General features: G+C 43.5%; 1 protein-coding gene across 21 annotated transcripts in view; it reads left to right on the top strand.

Moving 5' to 3' along the window:
* The window catches only part of KALRN (kalirin RhoGEF kinase), a 637031-nt gene that overhangs the window by 122576 nt on the left and 493362 nt on the right, over nucleotides 1-21093 (top strand). The gene's annotated exons all lie outside the window — the stretch shown is intronic.

Below are 21093 nucleotides of genomic sequence, written 5' to 3'. Positions count from 1 at the left end.
TGCTCCACAGGTTGGAGGACAGTGCCAGTCCTCCTTACTAGGCCTTAAAAGTCTGGGTGGAGTGGACTCTCGCTGCAGCCTGTGGAGATTATAAAACAAGAAGCTCACTGCCTTGTGTGGCAGGAGTAAGAGCCAGTGTGAAGGTGTAGGAGTTGGAAGGAAGTTGGAAATCAGCCCCTTGTGGCCCTTCACTTTGAGATTCACAAAGAAAAAAGAGATGTCTCCCCTCTGAAAGGTAAGAGTTTCGATTCATCTGAACTCTGATTATTATAGTCTGTTTTAGCTCCAGTGCCATATTTCCATAATGTATGTAAATTACATTTGAATTCTCGTGAATCCATGCTCTAAGGCAAAATCAGACACCCGGTCTTACGCCTGAGGTGGGGCCTTCAGAGCTGGAATACTGCCTCGTGCCCTCTGAAGGGGCTCTTATTAGAGTTATAGAGGATGGAGAAGATTGCCTGCAAACTAGAGAAGCACCAACTACAGTTTTATCTTTTTCTCCTTAGCACAATGGAACCTCCTTCCTGCACCTGAAGACCTGCCTCACTGCAGGTTATTCTAAAGAAGCAGCAACTTGCCTGCCAAATACCATTACTGGAAATAAGAGTGTCTGAAGGAGATGAGGATGGCTGAGTGTATCTCTTGTGTGGGTGCCTCTGCTGCCTGAAACAGTTCCATGAGTGAGAAGGGGGTACGTGATGGAGATGACCCCAATACCCACTTCTAGCACTCCAAATCTCTGCTTCCTGCTGCTGCTCTGTCCGGAACCACATATCCTCACCAGGACCATACAGGGATCAAACGCAAGCCACCCACAGTCCCCTTAGCTCTATTTAAAACATGGCACAGATAAGATGACGTTTGAAGATGAGAAGGACAGAAAAATAAATGTATATATATATAAAAAAAAAAAGCTCTGTGTTTTCCTGGCATGTTGGTATGAATGCCTCAGAGTGGATGTAGGCCAGAAGGTTACATGGGCACACCAGCCCTGGCTCCAGAAGACATTCCTGGCAATCCTCGGACTGAGGATTTGAACAGGCAACGGAAGGATCCAGGAAGAGCAAGCAGCGACTGCAGGACTTGCTGATGGGTGGTTGATCATTCACACAGAAGGAAGGAACCATGAATTCCCCCATCAGTGACACTCGAATCATCTTTTGTGTTTCCAGATGCATTAAAAATAGAAAAGAACCACCATGCATGGAATAGATGAAGTCTTACAGAGAAGAGTGGTAAAGTATTTGTTTTGACAAATCACCTTGCAGGTGATATAAACGCAGTATGGAGACAAATGTCCTCACCTAATGCTGCATTAGAGCGTGCGTCCTGTAGCCTAAATCTGTTCATGACATCAAAATATATTTTTTGTTGGTGTTCTTTATAGGTGTTTATAAGCTGAATGCACTCCAGAAAATAGGAGAGAAAAAGAGTTTCTAAAACACATAAAAGGCTCTAGAATTGGAGTTGCATAAAAGTAAAAAGAAACAATATAAAAGTAGAAGAAGAAATGTATAAATATTACAACAGGACATAGAACTATTTTAGGACCTTTACTCAGGGATTAAAAACATTGGATAAGTCTCTAAACGCCTCTGAGAGGCTGTAGAAAAAACTAGATAATGTAGAGTAGTGATGTCCTTTGGGAGTTTAAAACAAAACACCTGAGTTATTCATGAAAGTAATTTCTAAAGATCTTAAAGGACTGCAAAGTGTAATTTCACAGTTTAGAAACATAGACTGAGTTCTGGGCACCTTACCTCTATTCCGGACAGTGGTAGAGTTCTGGGTACATCCTGAGAAGATGCCGAGACAATTTCAGAGGATTTCTGGCTGAAGAAAGCATACTGATGGCTGTCTTGAGCTCGGTCCCTTGAAAGTCAGAAGTGACCACCCTTGGGCTGGGTAGCCCTTTACTGTGGACCTCACATAATTCACCCATAGACTTGCTCCGAGCCAATTTCCAAGCTCCATGCTCCTCCTCCTGAGCTCATCTGTATGTAGTCTTGCTCCTGGGCTACTTGACTGATTTTTAATGCGTAAAGATTTGCTTCCACCTTTGCATGACCAAGCCTTGGCCAAGCCTTATTTCTGTTGACCCCATTGCAATATCTACCTCTACTGGGGATGGTCCTAGCTTTCATGGCTGGCACACAGTCCAGCTTGAACCCAGTCTCCTCTTTGGTCATTGTGAGTAGCAAGAAGCACTATCTTTTGGATTCACTACAGAACTCACACACTTAAATGTACAAAGTCAGTTGCTATGGCTATCGCTGGATCCAGATTGGACAGTGCCCTTGGCTGAGACATCCTTTACCTCTGTTTCAGATAAACTCAGCTGGCATTTAAAATCTCCGTGCACTTCCTCCACCTTGTCCAGAGGAAAGTAAAATGAAAGACTTCATCAAGAAGTGGAGAAGAACCACGTGGTTGGTCACTGCTGCTGCGTGACTCTTGGGTCTGGAACTCAAAGGTGGAAGTATAAATGTAGCTAGCACTGCTGCTGCATTTGCTTGGCGCACCTTTAAAATGTATGGTATAGTTCAGCTTCCGATGCTGGAATGGTATGTCAAATGTAGACTCAAATGATGCTCGGGCGTTCGGTTCCAACAGAGAGCCAGGGCTTCTGTCCTGAAATGCATCCTGCCACATGAGGAAAGGACCCAGTCTTCCACATCTCTTGCTCAAGCCCTTCTCTCTTCCAGAGACTGGAGAAAGATGTGGGTCTACGTCTTGAAATATGTGCCTTGAACAAGAACCACTAACCTGCAGAAAACTTGTATTACTTTGAACAAATTCTCAGTTTAAGAAGCCCATGGAAACAGCAAAAGCAAGCATGAGAAGAAGCAGTAACTTTAGCAGTCATAAACTAAGGGGATAACCTGAAAAATAAAGTTGTATGTGTCCCAAACTGTATTTTATTAGTTTGTCCTTTTTTCCCCCCCATGTCCTCTTCTACATTGCTATTCTAAAATTAAGTGCTCTTTCATGATCTGTTTAATATTGTGAAAGATGCCACGTCCAGAAATTAGGATGGCTTTTCTTGACTAATAAACAAGTGGCAGCATGGCGAGGTAGAAACAGGTTGGGTTCTAGTTCTGTCCTTGCTGCTAACCCTGGGTAGCCTTGGCCTTGCTGCTAACCCTGGGTACCTCTGGGCCTCTCTTTTTTTATCTATAAAGTAAGGGGGCTCTCGGGAGTATCCCTGTGGCTCTAAAATCCACAAACTGTACTGTTGATGGTTTCCTCTGTTTGGAAGTTTCTAGGTTTCTCGTAAACTGTCATAAGAGCCAGAGTTCTGGAGGAGTGGAAACTTGTGACTCCATTTGTGACGATGTTCAGAACTTTTAAATGCAAATGTAGATAATTAATTTGTCATCATTGCTTGAATAGATTATACTTTAAAAATATCGTATTCTAAAATATAATCTTTAGAAAAACAAATTTGTAACGGAAAATAAATAATTGTTACCGCTTGTCTCAAACCCTGCAGGGCCCTTCAATCATCAGCTACAGCATGGTTCTCAACCCTACCTATGCATTATCATCACCCAGAGAGCTTTTAAATACACCGGTGCCTGCCCTCCCACCTCAGAATTTCTGATCTGATTGGTCTGGTATGGGGCCCGATACCAGTATTTTAAGAGTCAAGTTAAGAACCAGTGGCCTGCAAAATAATTTCAATTTCTGGGGCTGGTGTCTAAGATCTCCCAAAGGTGACTCACACCTACTTGGCCTCCATGCTGACCGACCACCTGTGGTCCCCTCCAGTATGCCATCATGTTCACGGTGTTGTTTCACATTTCCATACCTTTGCATCTGCTCTGATGGCCTGGAATGCCATCACCCCAAGGGACCTGCCTATTCTTTCCTGCAGGTTTTTTTATTAACATAGGTCCTATAATACTTTGTAATGGCCTGCTTTGTAGTCATCTTCCTATATTGTAAATATTTTATCCATAATTGTATGTATTTGTATTCATAAATCTTTTTTTTTATAATCATATTTTTTTATTATGTTAGTCACCATACAGTACATCCCTGGTTTTTGATGTAAAGTTCGATGATTCATTAGTTGCGTATAACACCCAGCGCACCATGCAATACGTGCCCTCCTTACTACCCATCACCAGCCTATCCCATTCCCCCACCCCCCTCCCCGCTGAAGCCCTCAGTTTGTTTCTCAGAGTCCATATGGACTCTGTATTCATAAATCTGATCATCTCTCGCTCATGTTTAAAACTCCCAAGTGCCTTCCCATTGTTCTAGGAATAGCATCCACACCTTTTATCTTGCCTGTAATGCCCTATGTAATCTGAACCTCCCTCCTTCTCAGACCTCTTCTCTGAAACACTTCCCACTTGTTCACTTCACTCCAGCCTTACCAGTGTTCTGTTCCTAAAACATGTCGAGCTAGTTCTTATCTCAGGGTTTTTGCAATGTGATTCCTTCGGCCTGGGGTATCTCTCATCCTCTCATTTGACTCCTTCCCAACATTCAGGCTTTAGCTCAAATGTCACTTCCTTAAAGTGGCCTTTCCTGACCACTATAGCTCAAGTCACCCCCATCCCATTCATCACTCTCTAGCCTACTGTTTTTATGTTCTTTTAGGACTTATACTATCTGAAATGATAGTTTTATTTTGTACCCATGAGTATTGAAAGCCTCCGATTACTGGAACATAAGTTCTATGAAGATAGGAAATTTTTCTGTCTAGTAGTGGCTCAATAAATATTGCGTGGATCAATGTTATTTGTCTCTTCTATAAGATAATGCTATGCCAAGCATAGTGACTGAAAAGAAGGTGTTCAATAAGTGTTTGATGAATAAATGTTTACGTGTCATAGACGGTTCTCCTTAACAGTAGGACCAAAGATCTCTAAATAACACTAATAAAAATTAGGCTGACATGCATCTGCATTCTTACTAACGTCCAGTTAAAAAAAAAAAGACAGAAAAAGGTTTATTTTTCTTTTTATAAGAAAATTAGTTTCTTTCCATAACTTCAGAATCTTCATTTCTAGTACCCACACCAGTGGGGGCTCCCCCTTTCCAGCAAATGACAAAGGAAAAGAGATTGCTCTGGGAGCCAGTTTTGCCTAGAAGCCCCAAATTTAAACTGAGACCACTGCTTTGAGCTAAGATGAGAGGAAAATGGTGTTTTTTTCTGAACATTCAAATCAGGGGCTTTCCAAATAGGTGACTGGACAAGTGAAGGTGGAGAATGGGCAGTAATGAGAGCGGAGCCTCAGAGCTCTGCATTCGTCTGGGCCCAGAGCGCCCCTTAGCCCTTTACCTGCAGTTTACCCCTGACCTCTGGGTCCCTTGTGAAATCACAGGAGGAGATCCTGGTGGCTGATGCTGATGGTGATAATTGTAATCTCTTCTCTCCAGTCTGGCTCTTACCCTGGTATACCTAGAGATACAGAATACCTGGGCAGGTTGTCAGAATCTTTAGAAGTAAGTATGGAGACACACAGCACGCCCTAGAAGACAGGAGTCAAGTACAGTCTGAGGAGAAAGGCATAGGATGTCTCTTTCCCCATGGATAAAATGAGGGGTTGGGCTAGATAGTCTTCTGCGTTTCCTCTGTTTCTAACCTGCTCCGTCTGTAAGAATATGTAAGCATTTTATTATTGAAGTGATCAATATCCAAACTGTATGCAAAGGGTAATCCAGTTGGCCTTTTCATCTCATGGTTCTTTCAGCACATATGGAAGGGTATCCTCTGTGTAAAATTCCTTGATGCTCTTAGTCTGCAGAATACCATGTAGCAAATGGAGGTCGTAAATTACCATTGCAGTGAGGTCTGGTTGGGATACCGCAGAGCTGCATTGTCCCATACAGTAGACACTATCCACACGTGGCTATTAAAGTTAAAATTTGTTAAAATTAAAATAAAATAAAAAATTCAGCTTCTCCATTGCATTAGCTGCATTTCAAGTGATCAGTCGCCACATGTGACTATCAAGTGACATCTGTATTGGACAGAGGAAATCTGTCGTTTCCATCATCATAGAAAATTCTCTTGGACAGTGCTGGTTTACAGGACACCCCTGCTAGGATAAGGGAAGTCTAGTTAGAGAGCTGCTAAGGCCCTGTCCATCTGTAAGCCTGGGTGATTCTGTGGCTTTTTATTGGGAAGGTCATATTTCTGCTCTTCCTCTGCTGAAAGTCTTTTGGTCTCCAAAGGTCCTGAGGCTTGTGGAGAGGGACAAAACAACTGCAGGAGTTCCTGTCTGCTGGAATAAGGGATGATGAGGTGCTACTGGAAAGCTCTTTAAAAAGTTGAAGACTTACATGAGTATAAGGCATGAAGATTGTGAAGTGAATGTATTAGACACAAAGGGAGCTTGGTCCTGACTCCTCCTTGACTTCCATCCCTCCAACCCAGTCAGATTTGAAGCAGTGGGTTTTGGTTGCCATTGACAACTGATTGTTTACCTGGTCCAAGCTCTGGGACAATGTGGGAGAGTTCAGGGAAGAGCATGGAGAGCTGATTTCTGCTAGGAGAGTTGTGTTTGCATTGGCTTTAATGGAGCCCCCAGGTGGTGGTGACCTCCCTTTATGAGAGGTCATGAGGTGGGCCTGAATGAGGGGCTCAGCCAGGTTCAAAAACTAGGGGAAGCTCCCTACCCTGGGAGAGGCTTAGTGGTGCTACCTTCTTTCCCAGGTGAAGAGGGAGCTCACAGAAAAGGTAACTCTTTGTCTACCCTCTCTGCATGTCTTCTGGTTGGGCTCTCCTTATACTTCCTCTCATGTCTTTTCATCTTGGTTTTAACTCATGGCATCCTGTCATGACAACATAGCGTGTTAAATGTTGTATAAAAGGCATTACTTTTGTTGAATGTGGTGACTACATTCACATGCCCTCTGTTTAGGTTAGGTTTCAGTGGGCCTCTGATGGAAGAAGGCTCTGGGAAGGATTTGGAAGGTAACTTTATCTGTTGCCATTGTGAACACTACCTCCAAGCACATGACACTGTGCTGGAGTTATAGGAAACCAGGGAAAAAGGCACAAACTCCCAAACAAAGGCAGGTGTATTTAGAATATATACTAAGAGAGTGCAACTCTACATGTTGAGTCTTGGGTGTAAAGTCATAGGCTTTAAGCTACATGGGCCTTGATTCAGATTTTATTTATTAACTGTGTTATCTTTGGCTCATTGGCCTCAGTCTACTCCTATGTAAAATGGAAATAATAATGCCTTACTCACAGAGATGTTGTAGGAATGAATGATGCATGAAGGACCAAGCAGAAGGCTTGGCACATTGAGTCACTTAACAAATTATATCCATTCCCTTTATGAGGGGTCAGAACTATGATTTGGACGGGAGTGATGGAACAACTATGGGGATTGGGAATTACTATAGTTTATAAACCACAGTGCAGGGATAGGGTCTTCCTTACTGGTCCTCCGTATAGGATGAGTTATGAAGGAGCCTATTTCGCTTTAATCCTGAGTCAGTGGTTGATGTTTTAATAGCTATAGCTTCTCCCCAGCTGTGGGCTATAGTCAGACAGGGGTTGATACTTGTAGATAATCTACAACTATTCCTGCAGTGAAATTCCAGAGATTGACAGAAGGGCAGCATGTGCACTTTTGGGGGGGAGGGGAGGAGGATCTCCATGGCTCTCTGGCGCCTCACATTCAGTGAAATGCTGCTCCAGTCAATGGTATTGATTGATCTCTGATGGAAATATAGTTCTGTTCAGTTTCTTGTTTTACTATAGAATATGAATGTATATTTGTAGAAAGACAGGGAAGAAGTTATTACCAACAGTGGGCTGACTTTCCTGTCAATAAGGGAGCAGGTAGGGAAAGAGCTGGGGGGGGTGATTATCTCTAAGACTCTCAGTTGGCCTGGATGTGGGAGTGGTGTCTTCCTGGAATGTCACTAAGGAAATGAAGGTTAGAAAGCTTTTTCCACTGAAGACATGGGAGAAGGAAGTATGAACGCTCCCAATATGGGACCAGTGTTCTGAGTACAAGAGGCAAATGACCATTGTTGAGTATGAAGTGTGGGACCAGGAGTAGGATTGGCTTGGGTAAAACTCAACTGTGAGCATTTCTAAGTTCCTTTCTCAGAAAATACCTTGGCAAAGCCTTAGTTAGATACCTGATTGCTATGTAGATGTTCTTGGGATGTGCAGTAAGAACAAACAAACAAATGACACAGAGACCTAGTCCATCACTTGGGTCCCTTTTCACCATATCCAACTTCAAGATGCCTTTATACCAAGGAAACTTTACCTCCTCCCTGGCATCTCACAAACTTTTCTGTGGAGATCTCTCTTCTCTGACTGTGATGGAGGGTGTTGGACTACTGGGAAGGAACTTTACAGTTAGTCAACATCCACTGTGTACCAGGGACAATACTGGGCACATTATTATGTCTTTTTACTTCTCATAACATCCCTGTGACCTATGCATGTAAAATCCCAGTTTTACAGATTAAGAAACAGACTCAGAGATGTGGAGTATCCTTCCCAGGGTGAATAAATGGCAGTGCCAGGATTAGAATTCCAAATCTTTAGCCCCAGATCATGGAGAGCCTATAAATATCAAGTTAAGGAATTTGGAATTCTTTTAGAAGGCAATAGGGATTTGTTGACTGTGACCAACAGCTTGATATATGAGAGAAGACATTTTCCTCTTGAGTACACACAGATAAATTGTACATCAATAAAAGAAGTCTCTAAACCTTTCCTATTTTTATGAGCCCTTGTGAAACCCTTGGGCTTGGTTCCTCTTTATGCAGTCAAAACTGTATATGCTATCTGGCTCCAGTTTTGGGGTTTCTTCCTGCAGGGTCTCAGGCCATGAGCCACATCAGTTGCCTTGTCTGAAATATACTTGACAATCTTTCTCAGGTTGCACATTCTTTATGCCACCCCTGCACTCAGAGGTGATGGATTTGTGCATTGGAGTAATCCTCAGTAAGGTGATTTGGGAAGTTGGACCCCAAACCACTTTTTTGCATGTTGCCCATTTATTCATACTTCTGCCCACCATGGGCACATGCTATGGTGCCCAGCTCAACTGAACACTTCACATTTTGTTTTGTGTTGCTACTGTTTGGGGGCTTGGGTTATTGATACCTGCATTGAGTTCACTGAGGGAAGAGTCCTCAGTTTATACATCCATGAATACCCTATGCCTGCCAGCACAGTGCTGGGCTTGTAGGATATATTGCATAAATATATACAGAAAGAAAGTGATTATCAGGAGGAAACTTCTGAAAGCAGTCCTATGCAGGTTTTGCTTAGAACCGAAGGAGATTTCTCACTAGTTAGTGGCTTGTTATTGCTGAGAAGGGTAGGTGAGGGAAGTGTTCCCAGAGGCAAAGGGAAGATGTATCAGTTATCTTTTGCTGTGTAACAGAATACCCAGGCCTTTGGACTTAAAACAACTGTTTATTTGCTTACAATTTTATGCATCAGTCATTTGAGTTGGGATCAGCTGGGTGGTTCTTCTGCTGGTCTTACCTGGGATCACTCGTGTAGCTATAGTCATTTAACAGCTTGGTTGGGGCTGGATGGTTAAGATGGCTTCACTAGCATGTCTGGCAGTTAGTGCTAGTTATCAGCTGGGTACCTCTCTCTGTTCATCTTGTGGCATCTCATTCACCAGAAGACTGATTTCCTTACATGATGGTGGGTATGTTCCCAGAGAATAGAAGCAGAAGCTGTAAGACCTTTTGAAGGTGAGGCCTGGAAGTCCCATAGCATCTCTTTTGCTGTATTCTTTTAGTTTAGGAAAGTCCCATACTAGCACAGACTCAGGGGGCAGGAAGATTAACTCCACCATTTGTTGGAAGGAGAGGCAGAATCACATCACATAAATGAATGGCGGGCTGATGGGGCCAACATTTGTAAGGAGTCTATCATAGGAGGACTTCTGTTTTTCTGACCCTCTCTTAAGTTTGAACTGAATGTTCCCTGAGGAATTCCTGCCTGTGGAGAGCAAATTAAAATTTGGATTCTCAGGCAGATGGTTTAATAACCGCAAGCAGTTGCCATCAGGGTTCCTGAATAAAATAATCTTTCTGGGGTATCTGAGAAAGGTTCTGGTGGATGTCCTAAGCATCCTTCCCACAAAACCTTGCATTATTTCCCTACATTTTTAGACATTTAGTAAGGAAGGCAGCTTGGTGGAGTGGAAAAAGCATGGGTTTGGGAGCTGGGCAAACCTGGGTTCAGCCAGTCCTGCTTAGTAGTGACTGGCCATATGGCTTTGAGTAGGCTACTTGACTTCTCTGAAACTTATTTTCCTCATACATAATTTGAGTATATCTATTTTGTATGATCAATGTAAGGTATCATTCATTCAACAATGGGTGATGATGTTCCAGGAATAATTAGAATGTATTCCGAGGAAAGAATGAGCTAAAGGTCCTCATTCAAAGCTCCTGAATCAAGCCAGTCTCACCCCCACACCCCTTCTCCTTACCTTGGCATGCTGGCCAAAACATCATGCATTTCCCCCAGTCTTCCTATTTTATTCTGTCATAGTTGTTGTGAGCAGAGAAGGTCAGAATGGGTCCACCTAGCTAATCCTGGTCCCTTGCAGAAATGTCAGAGGAGGAAGTTTAAGAAAAATAGCCAGAAGGTCTACTGTATACAACAAGAAATTCTGCTTGAGTACTGAATGAATCAACCAGAAATAATGTACAGAGAATCACATCACTATTTAGGGCAATAGTGTGGGATTTGGGTGCAGAAGACCGGGACCCTGGGCCTTCTAGATCTGAGGTCTTGAGCAAGCCTTTTACCCTAGTTATCTGTAGGGTGGGGATCAGAAGTTTATTTTGCAAGTTTGTTTAGAACAGGAGGGAAAAAATTGCGACGAGCCTAGCAGAGTTCCTAGAATATAGCAGGTGCACAGTAAGTGATAGCTTTGTGATAATTCTCAACCCTGTCAACACTGTGTACTTCTGCTCCTGAGTGCTGGGCCTATGCTGTCCACAGGAAGTGACAGAGTAAGACCATTCCATGCTTTGAATGACCTGCCTTCTGGGATATGACAACTGTGTTTCAGAAAAGTTGGGTGTCATATGAATTTTAGAAGTTGAGTCCTATTTCCTTATTGATCGATTGATCTCAGTGAAAGTTTATTGAAAAGCAGATGTAATAGGAGTGAGCAGATCTGCCACAATCAGCTTCCAAACACTGCCATTCTAGCCAGGAAGTTTGGCTTTGGGAGATTAAGTAAATAACCCGTCCAAGGTCATATAACTAGTAAGTGACATACTTGGGGAGTAAGGCTGTCTGATCCAAATGGGAAGAAAAAAAGGAAAAATGCATAGCAACTTGACTGGAAGGAAATGCATAAAAATATTATTTATGCTGTTAATTTATGAGGAATGGGATTGAGACATTAGGTCATTTTATTTCCTATGTCTACTGTATTTTTCAAAATTTTTATGATGAACATGTATTACTTTTATAATAACCAAAATACACTTGATAAAGAAGAAAAAGTAAATTTAGAAGGAGAAGATTTGGGAGAACAGAGCTTAAGTGGTGGCCTCTGTTTAGATTGCAGACATGGGTGTGTCAGACTGAAGGGAATGTATTGGACAAAGAGCACACAGAGTCAGTAGACGCTCACTTTCTCTCAGGCTTTGAGGATGGAACTACTTTGTGAAGGTGTACTTAGGATGATTTGATGTTTTGGGGATGAGGGATGTGTAGGAGTTAATGAACCATTGCACCAAAGCTTCCTCTACTTCATTTGACTTTGCCTTGGCCTCCTGGCCTAGTGATTGGGGGCAAGGGGCAGTAGGAAAGAAGGGGCCAAGGTTCCCTATTGTTTTGAGTGGCCACATCTCAGTGCCAACTGGAGAGACCAAGGCAAGCCCTCAGAAATCCCCAGCCAGGCAGAGATAAAGGTTTTCTAGAAACTGCGGAAGAATATATATGAAGCTTATTTATTATTGATTCTGTGAAGTACAAAATATACCCCACTATTTATCATTGCCAAGGAGTTCTTGATGTTCCAGCAGATTTACTATAGCAGTCAGGTGGGAACTCTTAAAGAGTACAGTATTTTTCCGTTTTAAGATAAGACTTACTTGCTTGTCAGTTGCTGCCAGTCTCCCCTTAGGTTTGGGTTGTCTCTCCTGGACCCCTCTACCAGAAACTTCCACATCAGAGTCCTTTCTTGGAGCCAGCTGGACCCCTCCTAAACCCTCAGGGTGTCAGGCCATTGGGCAAAGTGTGCAGAAGTCTGGAATCACAGCTGTCTCTCTGGAGAAGGGGGCACACGGAGGATCCCTATCAGGTCCTCAGGCGTATGGCTTGGTACCGGGTCTCTGCCAGTTCCCCTCCCCCTGCAGAGTAGGCCTGACCTGACCAGACCCCCAGTCAATGGAGTATATCCAGAAGAGAGCTTGCCCACAAGAGAGAGGCATGCTGGAGGCTTCCAGTGGGTGTGCACTGGGTATAGAGGCCTGGGTGTGAATGCAGGATGTTGTTGCTGAGGTCTGTTCCAGAGCTCAGGCTCTTGGCTTTTGCTTTCTGATCACATAAACAAGGGGTAGAGTGAACCACACTGGGACCCCCATCTCACCTGATAACAGGGGACTTTGTGGTACCCTCTGGAGAATGGAGGCCTATACATTTCTTAGGCATTCTCTGCCTCTAGTCATCCTTGCTGTCTCCTGCCTCAGACAAAATGGAAGAGGTAGACTTTACCTTAAATATGTTCCTAAGTAACAATACCTGTAGAAGTTGGACGCACCTGTTTGAGGACTATATCAGCATCTAGCTGTCATCTTGTCTGCTGAGCCCTTACCAGGTGCCTTGGAAGAGAGGTGCAAGCCCCGCTATTCTCATTGCAGGGGTAGGTATACAAAGACATATAGCGGGGTTTTGCATTAGCGTCTGGGGAGGGATAGGAAGACTACATGGTTGGGAACGAGAGTTGGACATTGGCCCAGGAGGAAGCCATGTGTGTAGCCTCAGTTGAAGGTAGAAGGGTTTGTGGCCTGAGACTCACCCACAAGGCCTGGAGTTTCCCTTGTTGGTCAGAGCAACTCTTCCTTTCTTGATTTAAAGTCCTATTATCCTTGACAGGGAAGATGTTTGGAGGATGGCTCAGGTCCTGTGAGCTAGTCACCATCTTCAGAATTGAGAAAATGGTGACAGGATTTAATTCACAGAAAGGCCTCTTTTTTTTCCTAATCAGTCTCTGTGGACACCTGGTATTGTCATCCCAAAAGAAGAAGGCAGTTGGTAGGACCAATGTTCCATGGCCCTGGGCCACCTTAACTTCTGTTGTCTTGAAAAGCAGTGTGGCAGGTGAGACAGTTTATGGGGCTCTGCAGCTGACAGGCCCAGCCCAGCTTGTGTGTGTAGCCAGAGGAGCTTAGTTCTGTGCTTCTGTGTGCCCTGTGCTGTATATGGTGATGCCCACGGAATAACGACATACCAACCATCTCTGCCCTCAAGATGCTTACAGAATATTAGGAAGGGAAGACACACACGCCTGGAGGCACGGAGCGCCCGGCACAGTGTGCCCTGCTGAGTGTCCAGGACTACCGTGAGTGGGGCCGCCCTTCTCTCATCTTTAGATCAGGCTCTCTTCTCTAGCTCTCTGCTCTGTGACCCTATGAATATCCTGTTTAACATGTCTCACGTTAAACTTGGCCTCTTCTCCCCAGGTATATCGGCCCTCTTCCTCAAGACTTAACACCTTGAGTTTCTTTATGATTTTCTCTCTGCCATGGCTGCCTCATCTTAGTCTTCAGATCCAGTAGCCATTCATAACCTCTTGCCTGCCTCTCCTCCTTATTCCTCATCCCCACTTTTTACCTTATGACTGGGTGCTTCAATAGCCTTCTGGCCAGCGTTTCTGGTCCTGCCTTGCTCCTGTCTAGCTCGCCCGGATCCATCTCCTAAAACAGACAATATCTGCAGTTGCTCTCCACCTCTGAGAGTCATGACAGCTCTGGGTTGTATCAGGATTGCCTGGGAGAAGATCGAGTGGGATAATTGGGACTACCAGGGAATCTGTCCTAGGAAGCCCCCTAAAAGTATTTCGTGAAGGGATCATTTTTATTACCTAGGGTTCTACGTATAGATTACCCACATTGTGATGTATTTACGGTGACTTGTAAAATCCGGGGCTGGTTTCTCTCTGCCACTCAACAGGTGGTCATGTCACCCATCCTAACCATCTGACTGGTATGTGCTGACTGGTGACTCTTTGGGATATTAGCTGGAACCAAATACCCCCAAGAGGGTAAAGCAGCTGCTGATGACAAAAGCCAGGGCATTTGCTGTCAATCCAAAGGTGGTGGACCTAAATGGTGGAAGGGGACAAGCATGAGAAGCCAGGAGTCTTGTCTTCAACCCAGTTCAGCCATCAACTGTATCACCTTGTGTGTAAGTTACTTTCCCAGTCTGGCCTCAGTTTTCTCAGATGCAAAACAAAGTCCAATTCTGGATTAACCATACTACAACTCTCCTCTATTTTCAAGGGAATTTGGGAGGTGACTGTATTTTCTGGCCTTACATCAATCTCTCCTTGCCTCTTGCCAAAAAGGCACCTGCAGGCCTTGGCTAAAAAAGATTATGAGTGTTGGTATTAGGAGGGACTTTGTAGATCATCTGATTCAGACTCCTACCTGATGGGCATCCACAACATCCAGAAAGCAAAGGAGACAACAGATTGATTTCTGTCAGACTTCTGGGGCAGAGAGGCCCACTGGGTCCCAAGGGCTCAGAGCACTTAGTAAATATCACTTGACCATCCCTGAAAAGAGATGGAGGTGATTTCTCTTGTTAGAGGCGGACAGAATGCCCAGGTGGGCAACATTGCAGGGGCAGATATGCTAGCTGGCTTTCTTTGTTCTCTCTTCTTTCCTTTCCATGGGACTTGGGAGTCTGGGCCTCTGCTCTGTGCAGATGGAGACCTCCCCAGGGGAAGGCTAGTCACCTTCTATGCACTCAGGGCAAGGCTATTGCTGGGTAAGCGTGGACTCAGGCAGACCCCTCTGTTGCCTCCCTGCAACATTTTAAACACATTTTAAACCTATCCTGGTAAACTTGACTACAACCTGTAGTCTAGTAAAAATATCAGGAGAGGCAGTTCGTTGAGAGCAAAATTAGGGAGGTGAGCCTGGGAGGAGGTCATAAAGAATCAGAAGATGATTATGAAGTGCTGATAAGGAGTGGATTTGAAGTATGTTGGAGATAATTGTATTTTAGTGGCCAGGAGCCCAGAAGTTTCTTCTTATCCTCTGCAGTTTTCCCACAGTTTTCTAAACGTCATGTCTTGGAGAGCTGTCCCAATCTATTCAGTGCGTTGCTATGTGATAGGTGCACTTTCCCACAGCTGCTCGATCCAAGCCAGCATTTCCTGAAGTGTTTCCTGAAGTGTGGTGTGGACCATTTGCATCAGCACCACTGAGGGTGGGGGGCTTCACCCAAATATGCAGATCCAAGTAATGGCATCCCAGTGTTTGCCTGAGATAAAAGAATAGCACAGTTTTTATATCTCTCTTGGGTCCACAGTATACTTCTTTATTAAAAGGGTGATGTTTAAGCAACACGAAGCAAGCAGTAAAAAGAAGATAATTCTTTCAGAGCAAACATTTTAAAGAAACTAATGCCCAGGATGCACAGTTATGTCTTCCTCATTAAGCCTAGCTTCCCCTACCTCTGTTTTCCCCTAACCATAATCATACACCCGAGCATTGATCTGAACGATGCTGAGTTTGAGCCTGAGGTGACTGGTTTGGGAGGAGGGTGTTTGGCCTTACTTGGTTTCACAGTTTGGGCTTCTTAGCTGCTGATCTTGCCTTTGCACTTTTCTGCCAGGGCTGCTCTGTTTTTCACCTGTGAGGGAAGCTGTATAGTGGTTTTTGGAAAGAGTGCCCCAGTGTTCCCTTTCGAGTGCCCCTGAGTGTTTCCAGACCCAGCCTTTCCTGCCCTTCAGCTCCTACCCTGAAGGCCACGTAGTTTTCCACGATTTGGGGAAGTAAAAATTTTCTGGTTCCCCAGACTTTCTCTGCCAGTTTCATTTTGTGCTTTAGTATTTCCTTCCCCCAACTTTCAACAGCAAAAGTGGAACAATCCACCCCCTCCTTTTTCTTAATCTAGAAAAAGAAGGGAGTGGGTGCATAGGGAAATAGCAAGAAGGTCCTTATTGGCTCTTCAAAAAGACCCAAGTTGGAATCTTGGCCTCACCACTTATGAGCTCTGTGACCTTCAGCAGGTCATGTAAACTCTCTAAGAGTCAGTCTCCTCCTCTGAAAAGTGCCAGGAGAAGATGACCTACCTCCCAGGACTGATGTGAAGAATCAGTATAGTATCAGGAGAAAGCTCTAGGTCAGTACCCCTCACATATCAGTTACTCACTGAATATCATTGTCCTTCCACTCTTCTCCCTCTGGCTCCACTCTCTGTTCTTCCTCTCAGCTCCACATGGCCCCTTGACTGTGTTTACATTCCCCATCTCTCATGCCCACTTCCTATAATGAGCAGCACTGTCCTCACTCTACGTGTATCTATGCCCCCCAATTTACAAGTGGGTTTTTTCTAAAAATTCATTAATAAGTCAGGTGCCAGAACTTGTCTTGTGCTTTTCTAAAAAAAACAAAACAAAACAAAAAACCCCCAAAAACTCCACATTTATTCATAATGGTTAAACATTCCCAGGCTAGACCAAAATAACTCACCACATATCATACATTTGCAATGAAAAAAAAAAAAAAGTAGAGAACAACGTTGTTTTAATAGTAAACATAGCAAAAACCTCAGCAAAGAAAAGTCCTATTTCATTTTTTTTCTGGAAAGCTGCTTATGATCAAAAGCAGGTTAAATTAAATTAGATGATGAGGAGGTGGGTGGTTGCAGCTTTTGTAGCAGCTCTGACATTGATTTCGGGGTGCTTTCAAGGGCTTTAGAGTTGTTGGCTTTGGTTCGTTATTAGCTTTAATTTACTTCAAAATGCATGGCTCTGCCTTTTTCCTGATGCAGGTGTAAATCCCTGGCATGGAGCTTGCACTTATCATCCATGATTAGGATTATTTTTGGCCCCAAAATGGAACAAAGCAAGGAGGAGAAAGTAGAAGGCAGGGAGAAAGATATCTTTTCCTGGAGCAGTTTGAAAAGAATTGGAAATAAAGAAGAGAGACAAATAGACCTGGAATGGATATGTATGTGCTATGAACATACAGTTTGTGGTGGAACATGATTCCTCTGAGAGATACAGGAGCATAACATCTTTCCTCTGATGGGGAAGAAAGGGGGAAGTAGAAAAGAGAAAACAAGTCAAGTGGGAGAGCGAGCGCCAAGTGTTTTAGGAAGAGTATAATGACACTATGGCTCACTGGGGTAAGAATCTGGTTACCAACCTAAGTTTGGATGTTTCCACAGTAGCTGTTAGTATCCCAGGAGTAGTTTTTACAGTGACTGCATCCTTTTGCAGTAGGAAAAGTCAATCTGATGAAAATCATATACAAGTTAAAATTATCCCAAGGGAATTAAATACAGATGTGGATACTGGAAGATATTAATTGGTCAGAAGTCAAAACAGTAGGGTGGGAAATACTTGGGGTCTAAGGAGAGGACTTTAGGCAATGTATTAGTTATCTATTGCTTTGTAACAAGTTACTCCAAAATTTAATGGCTTAAAATAGCACACATTTATTGTCTTACAGTTTTTGTGGGTCAGGAATTCAGAAATGGCTTACTGGGTCCTCATAGTCTCTCAAGAGGCTGTAGTCAAGGTAGCATCCAAGGTTGGGGTCTCATGTGAAGACTTGACTGGAAAACAATCCACTTTCAAATTCAGTTAATGGTTGTTGGCAGTTCCTCAAGGGTTGCTTAATTGACGACCTTAGTTCCTGTTGGCTGTTGGCTGGAGGCTGATCTCAGTTCCTTGCCACGTGGGTCTGTCCAACATGGCAATTGGTTTCATCAAAGCCACGAAGTAAGAGAGTGTTCCAGGAGCTAGAAGTCACAATCATATGTAACCTAATCACAGAAGTGAGCTTGTTACCTCTGCCAATATTCTGTTGGTTAAGGATCCAGTCACTTAGGCCAGTGTATATTCAAGGAGAGGGAATTTCATGTGGGTGTGGAAACCAGGAGGATCAACGGGCACAGTCTTAGAGTCTGCTTGCCACAGGTTAGGGAGCATTAACCAAGACAAGGACTCGGAAGAATGAAGGATCTGGTGGTCCGATCCCATGTGATTCCATCTAGTGGCTCTTTAGCCATCTCACTCTTGGCCTCCAGTCCTGAGAGATATGCTCTCTTCCTGGGTTCCTTGTGCTGCTCTACCATTCTGACCAAAACAGCATCTTCATGGATGTTCTTCCTCATTAGAGATTTTCTTACTGAATATAGAACTCATAAGAAGAAACATAAGGTGATGGGGGAGAGGGACAGAAATGTTCAAAATATTGAATGTATATTTCTATGTACAGGATGTTATGGAGTGAATTGTGTCCCCCCATTCATATGTTGAAGCCCTAACCCCTAATACCTCAGAATGTGATTGTATTTGGGGACAAGGCCTTTAAAGAACTGATTAAGTTAAAATGAGGCCATCAGGGTGGGCCCTAATCCAATAGGACTGGTATCTTCATAAGAAGAGGAGATTAGGACACACAGAGAGACACCAGGAATGAGTGGGTACACAGGTACACAGGTACATGTGAAGAGGCAGGAGGAGGAAGGCCATCTACAAGCAAAGAGAGAAGCCTCGGAGGCGATCAACCCTGCCCGCACTTTGTCTCATGTCTGAGGCCAAAGCTTGTCCTAGGGACCCCTGCTTACTCAGGCTCCTTGAATCTCTCTCCCTTCTCCATCAGAAAAGACTCACGTGGACTTCATTTCTTCCCTGTCACTTCTGTATTTCTCTCAAAGCTCTAATTCAAACTCCTAATTATGGGGCTTCTGCCCTGGGTCCTATGCACTGTGATCCTCCCAGGATCCTAGACTGAGGGTCTGTCCTTCTTGGAAGGTCTGTCTGGCACTGGCTCTTGTGTGGCTGGTAGTTGCTCCAGTGTTTGTTCCTTCCTGTTCTCTCATTGGGGTCTTAACCATAGGATGCCCCGGCCCAGGCAAACCTGGCAGAGTGCCAACTGCCCTCTGTCATGCTCTAGGGAAGAGCTGCCTTATAAACCCACAAGGCAACCGGGGAGGGGGGAGAAAAGGATCAGAGCAAGACCCAAGGCATGCCAAGGGTCATGCGTCGGCCTAGAACACTTCATCTCACCTCTGGTACTCAGATGGAGGGAGTAGTGCCCATCCCCTGCTGTCAGCCGCCCATCTGCCTTTCATTTTCAAGGCCACTGGGTATGCATTTTGACCTGGCTTGTAAGCATGTTTGGCAGTGCGTTGGCCAAGGGAACTGCCCTCTGAGCCAGGTTAGGAGGGCAGAGGCAAAGTCTCACATAGTTAGTCTCACTTGGGTGGTGACCTATAATGGAGTTACCTGGCTGGAGGGCACAGCTTATTGGCAGTGGTTGCCTCATGAGAGGAAAAAGATGTGTTCAGTGGAGGGTGTTCACAAGACCCTGTGGGGCAGTTCCTAAAGAGAAGATATAGGACATCCTTGAATAACAGCAATACTCTAGAATAACACTGCCTCCCATGGGGTTGCCCTCGAGGAGTACATCATTCACAGGTATTTGGCGCTACTGGTCTCTTGAAGACATTCACCGTATTGGTTAGGTACTTGGATTCTGGAGCCAGACCTCCTGAGTTTAAATCCTGGTTCTACTTTCTTCTCTATTCCCCAGTGTTTCCAGTTGTTAAATGGGGGTAATAGCTGCCGCAAACTCCACAGGATTTAAATAAGGATTAAATGAGTTAATATTTTAAAGGTGATTAGAAGCATGCCTTGCAAATGAGTAACAGATATTAATTTAAAAGTCTTTTTTTCCAATTTTTTATTGTGGTAAAATACATATAAAATTTAGCATCTTAACTATTTTTAAGTGTACAGTTCAGTGGTATTAAATACATTTATTAAGTGCAACCCTTATCACCATCCATCTCTGTAACTCTTTTCTTGTAAAAACTGAAACTCCGTACCCATTAAACATTAACTCCCCATTCCCCTGCCTCCAGCCCCTGGTAACCACCATTCTACTTCTATGATCCTGACTACTCTAAGTACCTCAAATAAGAGGAGCCATGTAGTATCTGTCTTTTTGTGACTAGTTTATTTTACTTAGCATAGTGTTCTCAAAGTTTATTTGTGTTGTAGCATATATCAAAATATCCTCCCTTTTTAGGGCCAATAATATCCCAGTCTGTATATACCACACTTGCTTATCCATTCATAGGTCAATGGATACTTAGGTTACTTCTATATTTTAGCCATTGTGAATAATGCTGCTATGAACATGGGTATACCATTATCACTGCAAAGTCCTGCTTTCAATTCTTTTGGGTATACACCCGGAAGGGGAATTGCTGGATCATGTGGCACTTCTGTTTTAATTTTTTGAGGAACTGCTGTATTATTGTCCACAGCAGACATACAATTTTACATTTCCACAACAGTACACATTCTTACCAACATTTGTTAATTTCTGGGTTTTTATTTTTATATATAGTCACCCTAATGAGTGTGAGGGATGCCTTATTGTAGTTTTGATTAGCAGTTCCCTAAGGATTGGTGATGTTGAGCATCTTTTCATGTGCTTATTGGCCACTTGTATATCTTCTAAAAGTTTTCATTTTGTAAATTTTATTTTTATTTATTTATTTATTTATTTATTTATTTATTTATTTATTTATTTTTAATTGTGATATGTTAGTCACCATACAGTACATCATTAGCTTTTGATGTATTTTTAATTTTTTAAAATTCCAGTTAGTCAACATACAGTGTTACATTAGTTTCAGGTATACAATATAGTTATTCAACAGTTCCGTACATCACCCAGTGCTCATCACCACAAGTGCACTACTTAATCCCATCCTTGATTTCTCCCATCCCCCCACCCCCTAACCTCTGGTAACCATAGTTTGGTTTCTATAATTAAGAGTCTCTTCTTGATTTCTCTCTCTCTCTTTTTTCCCTTTGCTCATTTGTTTCTTAAATTCCACATAGGAGT

Source organism: Ursus americanus, chromosome 4 (assembly GCF_024610735.1).
Source record: "Ursus americanus isolate L20-20 chromosome 4, mUrsAme1.1.p, whole genome shotgun sequence".
Taxonomy (NCBI): Eukaryota; Metazoa; Chordata; class Mammalia; order Carnivora; family Ursidae; genus Ursus; species Ursus americanus.
Note: the sequence above shows the minus strand (reverse complement) of the source record. Positions and strands in the feature narration are given on the sequence as shown.